Source organism: Ooceraea biroi, chromosome 3 (genome assembly GCF_003672135.1).
Source record: "Ooceraea biroi isolate clonal line C1 chromosome 3, Obir_v5.4, whole genome shotgun sequence".
NCBI classification, from domain to species: Eukaryota; Metazoa; Arthropoda; class Insecta; order Hymenoptera; family Formicidae; genus Ooceraea; species Ooceraea biroi.
Genome location: NC_039508.1, coordinates 16,915,650 through 16,934,673, shown reverse-complemented (window position 1 = coordinate 16,934,673; position 19,024 = coordinate 16,915,650).

Genomic DNA, 19,024 nt, shown 5'->3' with positions numbered 1-19,024 from the left:
TAAAGCTGGGCATACTTTCACACACGCGGGGGTCGTCCCGCGCCCTCGTCTCCTCCCGCGCCACCCCAGCCGTGCTCTTCCTCTCACGGGCCCTGAGACTCGCGCTGCCCCATGAGACCGCCGGGCCATTAACCGACCCGCGAGGTTTCCTCCGCTAGTAATCTACACAGTGGACAACGGAGATAAATTAAAATATGGCCCGGCCACGAATGACGACGGCGACGGTGCGCGTCGCCTCGCTAATTTCGTTTTATTGGCCCGCGGGGATTTTTATCGGGATAACCCTCCCTCGAATGGCCCATTCCCGGCCCGGCCACTTTGTGAAAGCGTCTTGCGGCCACGAAAGATGATATTGGGGCATCGTTAATTTCAACGTCTCTGGAAAATTTGTTAAAGATCGCAGACTTGACTTAAAGGAGACATGCTGACAAAAATTCATCATCGGATGTCGGGGAATGCGTTAATTTATGCGCGATCACCTGCGCGGTCTTTTACTCGTTTTATTCTGGTCGATACTCGGGTTCAAGCAAAATGCTAAGAGACTCGTGTTACAAAGGTATCCGTGGCGAACAATTGTGCAATAAGAACTATCACAGAGGATTAAGAAACCATGCCTCTCGTAAACATTGTTATTAGCGTTGCTATGCCGGGCCATTCGTGCTGGCTTGCATTTTCCGAGATCGCGTAATTCAGCAAGATGTAAGAAAGGATTAAGCTGCACGTAAAGCGAGCAGTAAATCCTGAATTTCGCTTTTGGAATGGTAGGTACGAGAGAAATAAGGGTGGATTCATGCCATGGAGTTAACAACAGCCACCGCCGAAAGAACAGTCACGAAATACATGACGGTATTTTCAACTGGATTTACATGATTCATTGTTGATGATCATCCCCGACAAATAAAGCTGTATTTTAGAAGTACGAGAGTGTACTCGTCGTATTTGAATGTAAATGTCAGATACCTTTGTAATTCCTTAACTCCTTCAGTATTTACGACATTGGTGCAAATACGAAATGTCTGTTAAACTGTTGCAGTTGTATTTGTGCCCGAGGTTAAAGTCCGAAGTCGAAGTTTGCTACTGCGCTTGCTACACTTAAGCAAGCTCTATAGAAACGAATGAATAAAAAAAGGCCTTACTACCTATATGAAGTTATAACTGCTTTATTTGCTTTGCTTGGTGTAATGTTTTCACTTTTACTTGTATTTACATTGCAATATGTATGCTACGATCTTTTCCTCATATATTTTTCAAATATTAGACATTTGGAACTCATTGTCACATTTGTCGAAAAAAGCGGAGGAAGGAAACAATCTTAATTTTTAACTGTTCGTTCCCGGAGGCAAAAATCGAAATTGTTGAAGACGTTGTTTTCTTTTTCTTCTTTTTTTTTAGAGGGAATTAATCATTAATGGCGATCTGGCAATAAATAATTTGCTGGAAAATGCAAATTGTCGATACACGTTTGTTACCTCGAACATGTCGATATGCAAATGTAACGATCATTTTTATATCACGCTATCGCATTAGCGCTCGTCGAGATGATCATGTTGTCGATTCTCTACGTTCATATGGGAGAATATTGACACGTCCGATGATTTTACCATTTTGGTGGTGATGTTCCAAAGTAGCACGATCGATGGCCGGATTCCGTGTTTTATCGTTTCGCTGTATTTTGTTTCTTCGGTGATCAGCTTTACCATATTTCCCTGCGAGGCGACCCGAGATTTCGACGCAATTCCGCATCGCTTTTCTCTGCGGCTGTTTCTTCCTCCGCGAGACGTTTTATCATACTGTTTTTATACCAAGATAGGTTTTTCGCGGTGGAGAGAAACGCGCGAGAGACGTTGCTCAGTTGAAATATACGAAGATAGCGTGTAAAGTTATGATCGCGAAGGTACGCGGGAGAAATGTGTGTCCCGCTGGCGAAATAAATAACATGAATAAAAATATAACTTTCAAAGGAGTTCAGCTTAATTTCATTATATGTATAATATGATATTTAATAAAAGATTGTATATATATCCCAGCAGTGCATCACTTTATGCGGCGGAAAGTTGCACTATATGCACGAGCGCTTCGTCACTTTCTTTTCTCAAAAAGCGGATAAACGTATTTATTTCTTTTCTTTTCTCTTTTTGCTTTATTTGCTTTATTTTATTCAAGCCAATTGTTTATACAATTCCACAAAGTGCAGTTGCGTCATTTTTCTCTCACGTTTAGTGCAAATACGAAATGTCTGTTATCAATTAAAATTTATTTTTAAGAAATGTATAACATTAAATATATATTAAAAATTTATACAAATATTAAATATAGATCTTTGTCGGGTACAAAATACACACGTAACAAAATTAGATATTCGAGAAATAGATATATATAGTTTCGTTCATTTCTAAAGCGAGGGGATGCAAGAGTGCAAGACGGCAATCGATCGATCCTAAGGGGGAAAAGGTCAATGGGATATACTCGCGCGCGCGGACGATCATTTAACTCCGGTACATAGATCCTTTCGGCTTTGCGAAGTTCCGCCAGTGGCACGTTGTACGTTTCCCGCTCCGACAATAGATTCAAGTGAGTATACATTCGGTGACACCGTGGGAGCCGCCGGATGCTCGAAAAGTCGCGAGAGCGCGCGGCGGAAAGTTCTACGTGCACGAGCGCTTCGTAATCGCGCGTGCATGTTTTATTATTTTTCGCTCGCGTTTCCGCGCGTCACGCGCCGGGTGAAAATTCGTGAGCGCACGATTCGCCACGTGGCGTGTGAACGAAAAGTTCGTAAACGTGATTCGCGTTTGTCGCGCGATGCACGAATGACTATATGCTGGATACGATGCTTCCGGTTTTGCAGTTTTTCACATTTATTTCCAGTCGCAAGAAATACGATCAGCCACGATATCTGAGTATGTTTTTTTGGGGAAAAAAAACGCTACGATATAATAAAAAATTCAACGGAAAATCCGTGTACGCTTCTACCTAATTACGTCGGAGCGAAAATTTATAATATTTTAAAATTCTTTTTTACTATTATTATAATTGCAATATACCCCAAATATATAACTGATTGAGTCTATTTAATTGTTATTCTTCTATCGATGTGATACCAATAATCATGGAAGCATTATTCGCGATAGAACTTTGTTCGATGGAGTTTACCAAAGTGCGAAATTCCTCAGATATGAAACGTTGCAAGTTCCGGCGGAAAAATTTCATAAATTTTCGACGATATCATAGCAGCGGTTCCGCGTACTGAAAATGCCGTTAATTCTCTTTCGGAGTGCATAACTCCGATTATTATAATGCCTGTGGATATACGTAGACGTGCTTTTAGGAACGCGAAGTTCGCGCAGTGAAGTTCCAGCCATTGTGTTGTCCGCAATGCTCGTTTGTGCTAACAATAGACGGGAACATTAAACACATATTCAAACGATGGGATCTACCGGGTGTACGCGGGCCAATTCAGGAAAACGCAGCCTTCCGGATGATTTACGTGCGGTTGGATCTGCTCGTTCCCGGACGGCGATTGCGGATCATGTAGTATTGTTCCCAGCCCTAAAGTTATACTTTAAGGACTAAGGCGTCCAGCTCGCACATTTCTCATAGTATTTTCACTCAGATCGATTCAGCGAGACCTACTAGTAGCGTTAAACAGTTGTATGTAAATAAGCTGTGCACACAGAACATTCCGTGTGCTCGCTCGCCATTTCTCTTCTCTTCTTGCTTGCACACTTCAACCTAATTCCAGAAAAAAATAATATTACGGAAATTACATCACATAGTTTTATCGTGATTATAATCAATCTTTGTGTTACAAGCAGTACATATAAAATTAATATTATAATATAAATTTATAATGGCATAAAAGTTTTAATTTCATCTATTTTAGTCATCACCGTCATATCGATTATCATCTTTTGCTACACAACATGTAACTTATTTTTCGCAGTTTTATTAAGTTGCGGACTAATTTCCGCGATACTGTTCGATGTAATAGAACTGGTATAATAACTGCGCCCGTGAGATCACGCGCGAATATTTTATTAACCCAGCAATAGTTTTTTTACTGATCGTCTTACGCGTTGCGCGCTACGAAACTTAAATGGATACCCATAAAGGCGCGTACGCCTACGCGGAAGTAAGTCGGATAAGTTCGTAGAAAGGGTGGAAAAGGACGGTCGATGTTATAGCGCAGCATAAAAATAGAAAGGGAAGCGACATAAAGCAGGTACCTGAGCGTCGCCTTCCTTACGTAGCGGAGAATAATATCGGCCGTAGGAACGGATTTCTGTTCGGGAACTCTCGCACGAAAGGGGAGGAATGTATCTCGTATCACAGGTAAGCGCAATAAGCTCCTTTTTTCCTTCGTCGAAAAAAGATCGACTCAATATCCATTCTGTAGACGGAAGCAATACAGGCGCATTGTTACTTCCCGACAATGCGGTGCACTTGTCCCAGAGCATCAAAGTTTCGATAGATATATCTTGCTCGCAAAGTTTAGATCGCTATTGCTTTACAGCACTACATCTTTTCAAGACAGTAGTAAAAATAGTTTAATAATATAATTCTTCTTTGCAAATTATTCACTATTCATTCATAATCCCATTCAACGAATTTTCGATGTAGCGTGTCATGATATTCTGATATCGTAACGGACGTCGATGAGGGAACTGCATATTTACTACTCGAAAACGATACATCCGGCACATAAAGTATGTCGACTGACGTGACGTTTTCCGCTTTGATCGCCCGTGTTAAATAATCGAAAGCAGGTTGCGCTCCCTTTGATTATGCCCGATGCCGCTCGCTTATCACGGAATTCAGACACGCATGCCGAATCATACGTTTCCTGAAACACGTGCGAGCCCTCGCGCGCATCCGGTCAGATCCCACGTATCGGTTCTATACATGTATACGTACACATATACTTAGCTTCTCTAGAGAAACTGACCGTCACGCTATTTCTTCGACGAGCGCGGCACGCCGATGCACTCACTTTATAGCCGCGCATCGATATTTCATCGGTGTGCATTAGCACCCTGTTTTCTCCCACGTCCCGGCGAGGGATGTGCCCGCGTTCGGGGCACATTCTTCGACTTTCCGACGATGTGAAATTCCGTCGCCTCTCTCGAATCGAGCTTAACGTTATACGTAATACACCTCTTGTAACCGAAATGTGGATATCGCGAAAATTGTTACAGTTTTCGAAGATATTTTTCTTTATTGATTTATTGCTGATATATTATATTATATATAATTTTTTTTAATATACAATCCTTTTTGTATAATACGATTAAAATATAAAATAATATTATTTTTTGAAAGTGAAGAGATGTAAGGATGTAAATATTTTTCGCTCTTAAATAAAATTATTAAAGATATTAATATTATGAATAATAATCTTGGGCTGTGGTGTAATGGACTGTTTTAGTAAGCATTTTAAACAAATAATTTTTCTATTTAGTTCCATCATTATGTTAAAAGAAAAATAAAAAGTTAGACATTTGCGCAATTGTTGCGTAACGGATCATCTTGACGACAATTATCTCGGATCGGTTGACAAGGTTGTGCCGTGTATTCCGGGTATATTGGCAGTTCGAGCCAGATACGATTATACATTTTCATCGATGCGTTACTCAGGAAGGGCAGATTACCGTAATGAACTCTAGCGGCGTCCCTAGGTACGGTCGGATGACTCGAAATACGGATAACCGACGCTCGCTACACGATTTGCCCATCCCCGTACGTTTCTCCATGTCTCCCTTCCTGATTTTTGCCCCTCTTCGACCATTGGACGCATCCTGTTATCGATGAATTAATCCGTGCTTCGAGAACGGTAAAAGTCGAAATTTTCATCTTTGTTTCGGCCAATTTAATGAAAAATCTTACATCAAATCGTCCTTGAATCGATTCTTAACATTAGCACAGGAAGCCTCAAAATAAAATGATTATAATAACGATCTTTCATATATCAAAGATTGAATTTTCCGTCACTACGGCGTTCGCGGAGCAACCACAAAATGGAGACCGGCGTCATCGTTTTAAATTTATGTGCCGCGTGTGGCACTGGCTGTTATCCCACCACTATGTCCCATCGCATTTCGAGTGCACTAACGGACGCATTGGCCCGACTGTGCTTTAATAGGACTATCAGCGGGACCAGGTGGATCGCACTGACGCGACACTGACGCCTCACTGACGTGCGAGCCGGGCGGGGGCCTTTAATCAACTGCCATTCAAATTCCACGCGGCGCCCAACAGTCTCCATCAATATCCCGCGCGCTTTCCACGCATCCTATCCAACTTGGCGCAGATATACCGCAGGCACCTACTCCATTTCCGCGGAGACCGCTTTCCCCTTGCCCGTCTTTCCCCTCGCAACAGTTTCCGCCCTCTCTGTTTAAGGGACGACATTGAGCCCATTAATAAAGCCCGGGACGGACGCACGCGGGAACTCCACGAGCTTTTAATTTCGGCGACGAACGTATGTACACGTCAGGTGTAGTCGTGGCGGAACCGCAAGAAAGCGATTCCCGTCCCTTTCCGCCGCCTTCCCTTTTCTCTTCCGCCGTCACCCGTGGACTCTTCCTTCTTCTTTCCCTCGTTCCAACCCGCGTCCGGTTGCGACCGACCAACCGACCTCCGTTTCCTCGAGTAGTCGCGGGGATCTTTAATAAAGTGAACTTTAAGACTCTCGCTCGCACGGAGATAAAGTTTAACGCGAGCCACCGTTCGCCGGGCTCGTGCCGCCCCTGGTGTAAACGGGGGTTAGGACGAGTAGGGGATGTGGGGAACGGCGCGCGGGGATTGAAGGGGGTTGAAGAACGCGGTGGCAAGTTCTCAACTAAGTTCGCAGGGCTTCCTACGGACCCGCCGTGCGAAAGAGAGGAAGGAGACAGCGAGATAGTTTTCTGTTAGTTACCGCGGCTGACCTCGACGGGCGTTCGTTATGTGGACCGGAACGACTTCCGAAAAGTAACTTCCGGAGTTTACGCGCACCCCGAACCCCGGCTATCCCGGCACGCTCCGAAATTGGCCCTCCACCGCCGCGCCGGTCGTAGTACGACAACAAACGTTCCGCATTACGCGCGTCGCTCTGCTTATTTCCGCGAGTGTTTTTCCGGGGGGTGGTCGATTCCTTTAAAGAAGGAAAGAGGGTTTCAATGCGGAAAGCAACGGCAAACCGTTGGAAACCTGCGAACCGTCTCACGATTTCGAACTCTGCTTCACATAAAAGTGCATTGCCGTGACCTGATGTTAATTACTGGCATTAATTGACGTTATAGTATTCTCCTTGTCAGTATCAGATCTATAATTAACAGTGGATTCGATGAGCAAAACCATACGATATATTTTATTTTTCAAAATAAAGGGGATACAGACCGATGTGCAAAATACTCTTCGCAAATACGCCGCGCTCCGACGCTCCCGCGTTTTCATCTCGCTCGGACGTAATCGGAGTCGGGGATGTGGAGAGAGAAACCGGGGGAACGCGGTTTAATATTAAAACCCTTGGAGCGGAAGCATCCCGAGGCGAAACGGCCGACCGGAGTCACTTCGATCCGGCTTACGCATCAAGTCGAGTCGATGCGTTTCCAGCGCGCCGCGCCGGGCCCATTACCATACGGGGGCCAGTTCAAACAGACGTAGACTGATGTATGCGCGGTTCGTCAGCGTATTCGAATTTCGTATTCAAATGGCGCCTCCGGAGTCCGGAGGACGATAGTCGTCGACGGAAGACAAAGATGGGGGAGCCGAAAGTGTGCCGGATTTAAGCAGAGTATCGATGCCTCGTCTTGACTTGGGATTCCGACGTTTCATGTGGCTCGAATACGAATCTGTTTCAATTCTCTATCTATAATAAAACACATTATAATTTTCATGAGTACTTTTTTGAGAAAAGTGGATATCTGGGTATTTGGATATTATACCCGGAAGAAAGTACTTTATTTTTTAGTGTTACGTAAAGCACTACAGTTGCGTCATTGCAAGCATGTCACGTTTGCATTGTCACGCGACACGAGTGCACGAGGCTCGCGAGTTCGTCGCGATCCGTACTCGGCGAAATTACACCGGCTTCTGCATTTAATTACTCTGCGCGGAGCGACGATGCACAGCGAGAATCTCGTCGAGGCTCGTCCCGCAAATTTCTCCCGTGAAGCTGAAGCTCTTCCACAAAGGCAAATGTATTCGAAATGTAAGGACCGGGTTCTTACACGCGCGCGCGCGCACCCTCGTCGTCGCATTTCGCAAGCCTCACGCCACCGAGCGAGGAGTCGATCTATCGCGTGAGAGAGTCCGCTCGAGCAAAAAGCCAAGTCGAATGTGAAATTCGAGGAAGGGGAGGAGGATAACTCTCACCCTGTCCGTTTCTCTCTCTCCCTCTCGCAGGAACGAGAGCAGGATTTAGCGATCGAGCGCGTCGGGATCGGGTCGTTCACGCTTGATCCTGATGGCAGAGGTGAAGGAAGGGATGGTGAAGACGGACGGGGGAAAAAGGATGTCGCGGTGGCGATGGAGGGTGGTTCGAAGGCACGGGAAATGAGAGAGGTAGGTGACGCACGGCGGACGCGCGCACGGGGCAAACTTTAAATGACTTTCACTGTTTTCAAAAGTTGAGCTACCAAAGGGACTCTGGAACGCCGCGTCTCCTGCCTCTTGCCCATACCCTCCTTATCCTGGCCCCGTTACGCTGTTTCCACCCCTCGAATCACCTTCGATACCTTCCACCGAGCCCCGATGTGCTGTTTACAAACCTTGCTCGACTCGTAATGGAACTTCTTTCGAGTTATTTCTCGGACGGGGACGGCGTTTCCGCCGGCGCGAACGACGGCGTTCGTGTGCTGCGACGAGTCTTTATGAATTTCAGAGCGCGATTACATTGTACAAAAAGAAAGAAAAGACAAAGAGGAGGGGAAAAGCAACGCTGTGGAGAAAAGCAACGCTGTAAATCGGCAGCAACTTTTCGGATTTAAACGCTCCGTCAAATGAAACAAATCACAAAAAAATTAAATAATAGTGCAAACAATGAGTATCTCTGGAAAATATAAATCTGCAATTTCAAAATTTAAATGATCTTGTACTTTATTACAATATGTAATACGACGGTCAATAGACGCGTCATTTCGAGTTTCGTTTTCATTTTGCCTAGCACCGTTGTATCGAGCTGTCGCGATAAAATATACATGCTTCCGTCGTGACGCTCCCGTTCACATAAAATAAATCACGAGCGTCGAAGTATGTTTAACGAACAATACGCTTCAACATCGCGCCGCTCATTTGCGCGGCGAAATATCGTCAAAAGGTGGAACGAAATTCAAAATATGCTCGAATACACGCCGCGGGAACTGTCACCGGCACGCCGAAATTTACATTTTCAGTTGCAGCAATGTTTTTAATTGCACCAAGCGGATGAGAGAAGCGTTGGCAGGTCGATGAGCGCTGCTACCGCCGCAGTAGAAACTGCTAGTGACACCGGAGAAATCCTTGTGTATTCCAACAAACGTTAATTAGCAATTTATTTAATATATACTCTATTAATCATGAATAATGGACGAGTAACAATATACATTTTCGTACGTTCGCTTGATTCATGCTCGCGATAATCGCAATCGCGGATACCACGTCGCTGCATCTTATCGATGCTTCCGGTCGTATCTCTACCGCTCGATCGCAGAAATTCAATTCGGAAGGACGCTGTTTTGCGGAACGGGATGCGCATGCGAGCCTCTAATGAGAATTGAGGGAAAGTTTCCCAGGGCTTTCCAGCACGGTCGGAGAGTACGCCGCGCGCATTATCCTTCGGGTCTGAGGCGACGTGTCGTGATGGCAGCGTCTACCTTAAGCCCATAACCCCTGCCACCCCCTTTCTACCCTCGATTCACCCTTTCTCCCTTTCTCGTCCTGCTCCCGTTCTCCTACTTGCAGTGCCATTTTCATTTACGAGGATCTCTCGGACGACGTTAAGTTATTAGCCGCGCGGAGTGCCGGCATTAACCGGACGCGGAGGGCTCTCCGCGTGTGAGCCATGTATGCCGCCACGCCGATCAACATTACCGGCTAGGCTAATTATAAGGAATTATGAACGGTGGAATAGAGGCTGGACGGAATTAGCATTCGATAAATAATTAGGTCCCTTGTGCATCTCTCATTTGCGAAATGGATTTGTCCTTTGAGCACGAATGGCAGTTCTATAAACCCTCGGCAAATGATGAAATTGAAAGCAGAGCTCTTGTTCAATATTTATTATAGAGATTTCAATTATTTTCATATATATTTCAACTATTTCATATATTTTATCAGCGAATATTAATTAGTACTTGTTGTAAGAAGTATGTATTATTATAATTATTCTTTTATTTTACTTTATTATTTTTTAAATAAATAATTGAAACTATTACTTTTTTTTAGTTTGTTAGTTGTTTTATATATATATATATAAAATACTTATATATCTGTTTAGATTGCGCTGTATATATATATATATATATATACAGCGCAATCTAAATATATATATATATATATATATATATATATATATATATATAGTTACTTGTGATAAACTCTTATTACGCTTGAATAACCGTCGATTCATCGTATTCGTCATATTTCCTTGAGAGTTCTTTCACATTATTTAAACAAGCATATTGCTCATGTGCATCCTCGGAAATTACAACCGGGCAATTTTCCCGCAATGACTCGCCCCGCAAATAAGTCGCATATGAATGCGCGCAATCATACATGGCGGAATGCATTTTAATGAATTTATGATGCATTTGTTAGTCAGGATCTCTCATGCTCGACGATACGGTATGTCTCGAAGGGGATGCGCAAATGTTTTCTTCCCAAGTTTTCCTCCGTGGAAAAGGGAGCGGAGATCGAGCACGAGGGGCAACGTCGAGGAGAGTGGAAGATAGGTGCGCGCGGCCGTTGCAGTAAATTTTTGTTATTCATGGAATAGCGATTGCTTCCGTCGCTACAACGAACACCGACATCCAACGACTAGTGAAGAATACGCTAATTTTACGAGCTTCCGCCCTCCTCGTCTCGTTCGTTTTCCCTCGCCCATTTTCTTTCCCTTCAAACGAAATCGTTCTTTTTTTTTAACAACGTCAACATTATTTCCGCCTCCTATCGGACATTTGATAACGCGAATTACACGTATATTCAGAAGAATCTTGACGAACTCTCGAGTTCTAGGCGACATATATCGTTTTTTAAACGCTTTGCAAATTTCTCGAACTTTGATAAGATTTTGTTGTTTAATTTACCTTAATCCCAACATATAATTTATTTATTCTTTCCAAAAGTATTCTTTTTTGATACTTCCACGGATGTTAAACTACATGTCGAATCTATAACCATTTACGCACATTCCGAAACGCGTAATAAATTATTCCCTTTCCCTCTGTAACTTGCTCGAAAATTTCGACAAGGGTGCGCAGTCCATCCGGTAAATCCCCGCTCATCCAATAGTTATCCGATTCCATTAAGCCGCCGTTTAGCTGAAGACGATCGGGGGCGGCAGATAGACGTCCCTCGGAGTATCCTCCGGCGGCAATCTGCCGAAGACTTCTTAATCCTTCCTAAATAAGTGCGCGCATCGACGGAGGCACCGGACGTTTGTCACGCTGCGCTCCTCTGAGTTAGAAGAGGGCGAGGGCCCGTCGACGGGCCCCGAGGGTTGCAGCGAGGACGATTGGATTAAAACAAATCACATCGATCACAAGGAAGCGGGGGTGGTCGGCCAGGGGACCCGTAAGGCCGTAGGGGAGGAACCCGAGGAGAACTCTTCGTGCTTTCCTCTCGCCTCCTCCACGCGAGTGTTCTATTAATTCCGTCTGTTCGTTAGTAATGGAAATTATTCGAGCTCCGTGCCCGACGCGCAAACACCTCGGTACGCTTTATCGCCACTTTAATCAGCGAGTACTTTAATTAATTGTCCGTTACATAATTCATAGCGGCGCGTCGCGCGTACGGTACGGCGCTGCTCGCGTCTACGAGCGATTCATGGAACACCGGATCGGAGCCGCGGGGCCCCATCCTTTAATAGTTGCTGTATAACGGGGGACGATTCAGGGCAGCAACGTGTACGCAAGTATGAGTGATGAAAAAATGACATGGAATGGGATAAAGCGCGTTCAATCCGTGGGACTGCGCGGTGCCACACTGCCTCCACCGTGCCCTCGCTTTCATGATTGATTATAATTAATTTTACGGGCATTTTACGTAAATAAATAATTTTATTGTCGCTATTATCATACGATCCTCGAGACCCCATGATCGTTACGAACTGATCACTTTTTAAGTAATTTCCTCGTCAAACTGTTACGTCGTAACGAACGGGAATAATCGGTACAATATTTGCGTTTCGCTTAACGTGATAAATTATAATTGTTCTGTTGGCGAAAGAGACCGTGGCTTCTCAAACACGAGATCCGTAATTTTACAGTAAAATGTCGATGGTTGTTATTATTTGATAGAAAATTAAAATAATTTAAAAAGAAGATGCAGAATCTCTCTCTACTACGAAATTGCTGCGGTCTTATCAACAAAAAACAACGCTCGCGTAATTTCTGCAATATTTAAAATTATCGAGGATAGAAAATTAATTAACCCGTGCATCTGCGGAAATATTGTCGATGATCGTTAGTGAGTTTCCATTGTAGTTGGAAACGAAATGAGTTGCAGTGCGAGCGAAAAATAATTGACGTCTGTTTATCGTGGCGAATGGCTGAAACGTAATGAACGCGCAGTGTTAATTGGGTCGCGTTTAATGGCGATAGCCGGGGCACATAACGTATGAAAACATGAATTGCAATAGTAGATATTTATACCAGGTTCATCGTTCTTTTTTAAATAGATATTTTTTAATAACATCCTTTTAAGAGCCCATTGTTGGCCAGTTATTTCTCTTCGTTATCTAAATGTTTGATGTTTTAAAGAGAATTCATTATTATCTACCTCAGTAACTGAATACAAAATTAATTTTGTTCTGAAAGTAAAGTTTTGTTCTCAAAGTAAAATCTACTTGGGATCTTGTAACGCTTGATGGAAGCCCTGTAATTTAATGAACGCCTTGTGTGATACCTTTTTCTACTTTTTACGATGCATCAAATTTAGATATTTAGATATCGCAACTCATCATCGATAAATCTTTCCCATGTATAGCTTCTGTATATTTTTGGCTGATCGTGTGTTGACGGATTTACGGAGCGTGGTATATACTGACGTTGACAGAAAAAAAAGAGTTCGATAACGATCAGGGTAAATAATTAATGCAAACGGCGAAGAGCAAAAAAACAATTCCGGACAATCGGCCGGGTTATAAATTCGACGTCGAAAATGATTACCACGCAATACTTCGTAATAAATCTTCCTCGGTAATAATCGACAGCGCGAGAGTCTCAATTTAATGCCGGCGCGGCGAATGTGCCAGTACGAAAATTTAATTATTTATTTGATCCGGCGTAATAATACGCAGGGGCCATCGGAATTAATAAAATGCGGACGGGTGGATACGGCTGCTGTGCTTTAAACATTGAGACGCATTAAATCCCTTTAAAACCGGTCATCGTTCATTTATTTAATTAAAATGCCCGGCTCGGAGCCACCGCGCCGCTTTTCACAATTTAACATATTTAGTTTGAAGAATGCTAAACACGATACTTCGTTATGCGACCGATGAAAAGAAACGGTAATTTCGCGAATAAATGTCGACGCCGACGCGCATATCGATCGACTCGCCACGCGGACTGTTAATAACAGATTTCCGATTAAAAGCGCCGATACAATGGTGGCAGTAATAAATTTACTGAAATTCGCGCGATATCCGCGCGCTAATCGGCACAGAACGTTGGAATACGCCGCATCTTTCAAAAGCGCAACGCATGCAAGCAAACCGTCCATTCTAAATGAAATCGTGTTTAAACATTTTGATAATTCTGTGAAAATTAAAGTAACATATCCGATAAATATAATATTAATTGCATAATCGAAACCAGAGAGTTTCAAACAGAATCATTATTTGACTTCCATTTTATGTCCATAAACCGTTGAAGATATAGCCGTACAATATCTCTGCAATCTTGTTTATTATTTTACACATTAAAAAGATTTTTCCTTTGGATATTACAGAAAACATAATTTAATGTTTATTTATTTATCGCAATTGCTATTTGCAGGAAACTGTAATAAATAATTGACTCAATCTCTGCAGCACTTTGTTGTGCTTGTTATTTATTATTACAATTTTGTTTTAATATACATTTAAAATTTTAAATATGACTATATAATATTTTGCACCTAACGTGTTTAATGTATTTATGATGGCCTCAACTGGTCTGCATAATAATTGTGAAACCCCAAAATTCATTATGAGTACGGAAGCTTTTTCTTTACAAGCACGGCGGTAATATTTAAATAACTATCTGTGGCATATAATTAAAGGCTATTTCCAGATTAATATAAGAGGATTTAGAGAATTATGAAAGAAAAAGCGTCGCGTCACACTTTCCAACTTCGGTGAAAATCGCTTTAACTCCGTTCCGAAACTTTAATCTTCTTTCAGTTCGCGGAAAACTGAAGTTTGGGATATAAAACGATAGATGCGGCCGCCTTGCATTTTGATAGGATATCGGACGGCAAAGAATGCGATTACGCGAAATTTATTCAAAAAGTGCTTCGCGAGAATGGCCATGTCAAAACGCGAAATTCATTAATCACGACCATCACGAACGCGTGTGCCATTCTTCACTTTTTCTCGTTCAATAATTATTTCTTTCTCTAATATGTTCATAATCTCTTCCCAAAATTTTAAATATTAAATATCAGAATCTTAAATAAAATAAATATCAGAAACTCAAATACGGACTAAACAATAGGCTGCGAATTATTTTTTATTAACATTATTACAAGAAATATCAAGATGAATCATTCTATAGCAATCTATGCAACTGTATTCATAAAAACTACATTAAGGATGCGTGAACATGTCATATTTCACAGAAAATGTCAAATTTGAGGTACACTACGACCCTTGTAGGATTCCATTTGTCAATCCGCAAATGTTTAACAGTCTTCCACGTTGTTACGCAATGGCAACCTAGTGTTCTAATAACCCTTAGCCGAGGTGTGACGTGTCGACCGATATAACAAACATCACTTGGTCCCTTTCGCCTCCACCATGTTTGCGAACGTTTCGTCAGCGAGCTTTGCTGCGGGTTTAAAGCTAGCTGCTGGTGTTTGACAATCCCCGGCGACGACGCCGCACTGGGATAAGTAAGGTCACTCTCAAGGCGGACGCCCGTCAATCGTATTCGTCCTACCCGGATCAACGTGTCCTCGCCGGACAGAAGACGAGGAAGAAGAAGAAGGCGGATGTGCCTTCCTGCGTGTTTGGACAAAGATCACGGATTGTCCCGCAAGCTAATGAGATTCCCCTTGTCAACGAACGCGATCTACGACGACGACAACGACGACGATGACGACAACGAAGGGGGATTTCGCGAGGAAGCTCAACCGAGAATTCTTGTTAGTGAGGCTTTGTACGAGCGCAGACAACGACAGGTGTCGATTTCTGAGGAGATCAAAGCCTACTCGTTGGATTCTCAAACCTCCGGCGAGGCTGAAGCGCGTGTTATATTTGTAAAACTTTTGAGCTGACCGATTTTTCATCTTTATCTGACAGTTTCTAGATTTCTAGAGCTTCAAATCGAGGTGAAGTAAGTAAGAAAACTACATATGTGTAATTATATCTACATAGTGACTATCTTTTCAAATTAATTCCCAGAATTAATGAGGAAAAATGTAATAGTTTTAATACATCATGTTAAGTGAATATTAAAATTCTTGTAGTACGACAGGAAAAGCATCCGTTGCAACAGGATAGAAAAACCTTTATGAAGACGCCTCTCGGATCGCTAAGAACTTGATCCTTGATCCGCATCCCTGATTCTCGCAATTGCGAGTGTGCGATTACGAAAGCTCGTACACACGTGCTGAATAGGCGCCTTAATCCCTTCGCTATTAAATATGTCTGTCTGGAATTGCGAGCGCAGGGCTCGGGATTGAGGGCTTAGCGCGAGGAAAAAGTGATGAAACCGTTTTGCAGAAAAGATGAAAGAGAAATAAATTCTTAGACGACGACTCGCGCATCTCGGCGGAGGATAAATCGAATACAGCCGTCGCCGGCAAACACTCGGCACGCAACGCCCAGACAAACACGACCAATCAAGTTACATCCCCGCGACGCGCTCTACAGATTGCAAAGTGAGAACGCCACCGACTGGCGCGAGTAAACGAACTGAAGCGACGCTTTTCCTCCCGAGGGAGCACCCGCGGGGATAAATACGGATCAAGGTCTTCTCCGAGTGTCCAGGACCCGCGTCGCGAGAAGCGGCGTGCAGAATCCTCGTCGTCGTCGTTGTTGCCGCCGTTCGTTCGCACGAAGCTCGTGTCTTCTTCGACTTTTCATCACTCGCGAGAATGGTTTTCCATTAAGACGTCCGAGTCGGCGGAAGAAGCGGAGGACAGCACGAATCCGGCCGGGGATGCGGAAACGGAGACGCGGAACCAGCTCGGGGACAAGTGGTTAATTACGGTCGCCGTCTATAAGTCGTTGCTACGGCCGAGCTCTCGTTTATGTCGTCGGCCGAAGCTACTCAATTAGCTCGTGAGAGCTACTCGTCGCAGGTCGCGCGTTTTAAAGGCAGGCCAATTAAATATATCGACTTTGTAACAGCCGCGCCGTTACTTTGTGCGTTGCAGTGCAATGAGATTTGCAAGCTGATCGATATGGTGCATAGTACAACGCGTCGACAGAGATCTTGCAAGAAGTTCGAGTAGCGGTGGTTTTTAATTTGGTCGGATATTCCAACAAACCGGTATCTTTATTTTTATTTTATTTTATTTTATTTTACTTTATAAAATACTTATAAAATGTTTGGAAAATACACGCTTCATAATGCAACGTGTTCTATCCTAGAAGATAATACTTTTGAAGTGTATAACGTGCTATAATAATCTTTCGAGACCACGTGAATGACTTCTTTCTTGCTGATTACACTCGCTAACAACAGTTGCTGCAGGCAACGATTGCCTCACGAAATTAATCCAGCCAAATACCGAAGCTGAAGGTGGAGTGCATAAACGAGGAATACGACGATGACGATGACGATGACGGCGACGACGATGTGTCTGACGTCGCGTTCGGTCACCAATTAGCGACGGTTCCTCCTCCGCGGCCTTTCTTTTTCCTCTCTCGTATCTAGATAGTGGCGATCATAACGAATCGTCCGTCGATGTCCGCCGCGAGGTATCGGAGTTGGAGAGAGAGAGAAAGAGAAGTTCCCGCGAGGAGAGGAGAGAACCAGTTTGGGACCGGTCGCGAAGAGATGGAACGGCCAAGCGTATCCACCGATCGGATTCAAAATTGATATTCCTTTCGTGGGCCGACCGAGTACGATCTCTCGAAAAAATCGCGGAAGACTTTGGCATTTGCTCTCTCTCTCTCTCTCTCTCTCTCTCTCTTTCTCTCTTTCTCTCTCTCATTCCGCGTGTCTTCTTTCTCTCTTTCTTTCTCCTTTCCCTCTTTCTTCCGCGGCAAACGACAGCTGCTGCGACCGCTGCCAAGACGCGTCGTTACCACGAGCGATAACACAATGGCCGCCGCTCTTCCTACGCGGTTATCACGCTCCGATCGCCGAGAGCGCCGATCCTCGGGAAATTATGGACTGTCACGATGCGCTCTCGATAACCAGCCCGAGGACGTCCGCGGGTACACCCGGCTATGCCCGTGTCGCCCCGAGATTTCGTCGCGCGATGATCCCTTGATAAACCGCTTTTGGCGCGGCCTTGCACGGCCAGACGCAGCGGAACGCCAGAAGGCGAGACGCGTTAGATGCGCACGGTGGCGTGTTTAGATCACTCGGCACCTCTGGGCATCACGCAATTTTCCCGCGTCCTCGCCCTCAGTCACCAAAAAAAAAAAAATAAATTGCCAGAGCATACCTCTTTGGAGGATGATCGCGAGATCTCGCGAACTTGCAAGACCTTAACACGCGCCGCGCGAGGTTCAATGTTCCCTCCCTTTTTCGCGTGATGCTTGAGAAAACCGCCGTAAACGATATTAATATTTCGCGCAAAGTATCAGCCTGTATATCACGCCGACGATCCGCGAATCCGCACGATATCCTGGAAACATGGACAGGAACATCAGCCTCCGGGAAAATTATTGCGATGGCCTTTTCGAAGACATCGCTGGAATTCTCTCACAGCGCTTTCCGCCCTTATGCATATGTGACCGATAATTTTAATAATTTAAATAAGCGGTTACTCTGTCACGTCGCATTTTATAATTTTATAATTTTAATATCGAGCGCACCAGGCTCTGTTTGCACGACGTTTTAATTGGCTTCGATTAATCGTCTGGCAGAAAAGCGCGCGCGATAATTGTGAGAGTCGGATTTATTTAATTAACTGTTTACCCGAACGAATTTCCTCGATTGGCTGTCGATTGCCACTTCTTTGTTCTATTGTCGATTGGTTTTAATAACAGTCACGTACGACAATGCTCGCTTAAAAGTGTTTTCCATTTTTCTTAATTTTATTTCGAGATCTCGCAGCTGAAATTTCCTTCGATAAATTAATATCTATTTATTAATATCTATTTTAGAGGCATCGTCCCTACATTTCTTTATATCAATTTAAAAGATATATAAATTCTTTTTTATTTTGTTCAGAAATTTATTTTTGTGTGCTTCGGTCTCTATACGCTTAAATATATTCATTACAAGATTACGTGACGGACCAAATATCTCTATCGGAAATACACCGGACATTTTCGAAAGCATCTCAAAAGAGATCTCACCGTCGAAAAATATTTTTGAGGATATATCTCGCATAATTTACAATCGACAGGTGAAGATAGTCCGCAGTCCCAACGGGACGTATGCACCACGTATCCTTGGACGTGCACCGATGAACGTCCACCTTACTGCGCTTCGCTCTCGGCCCGGCGTTGACTTATTCC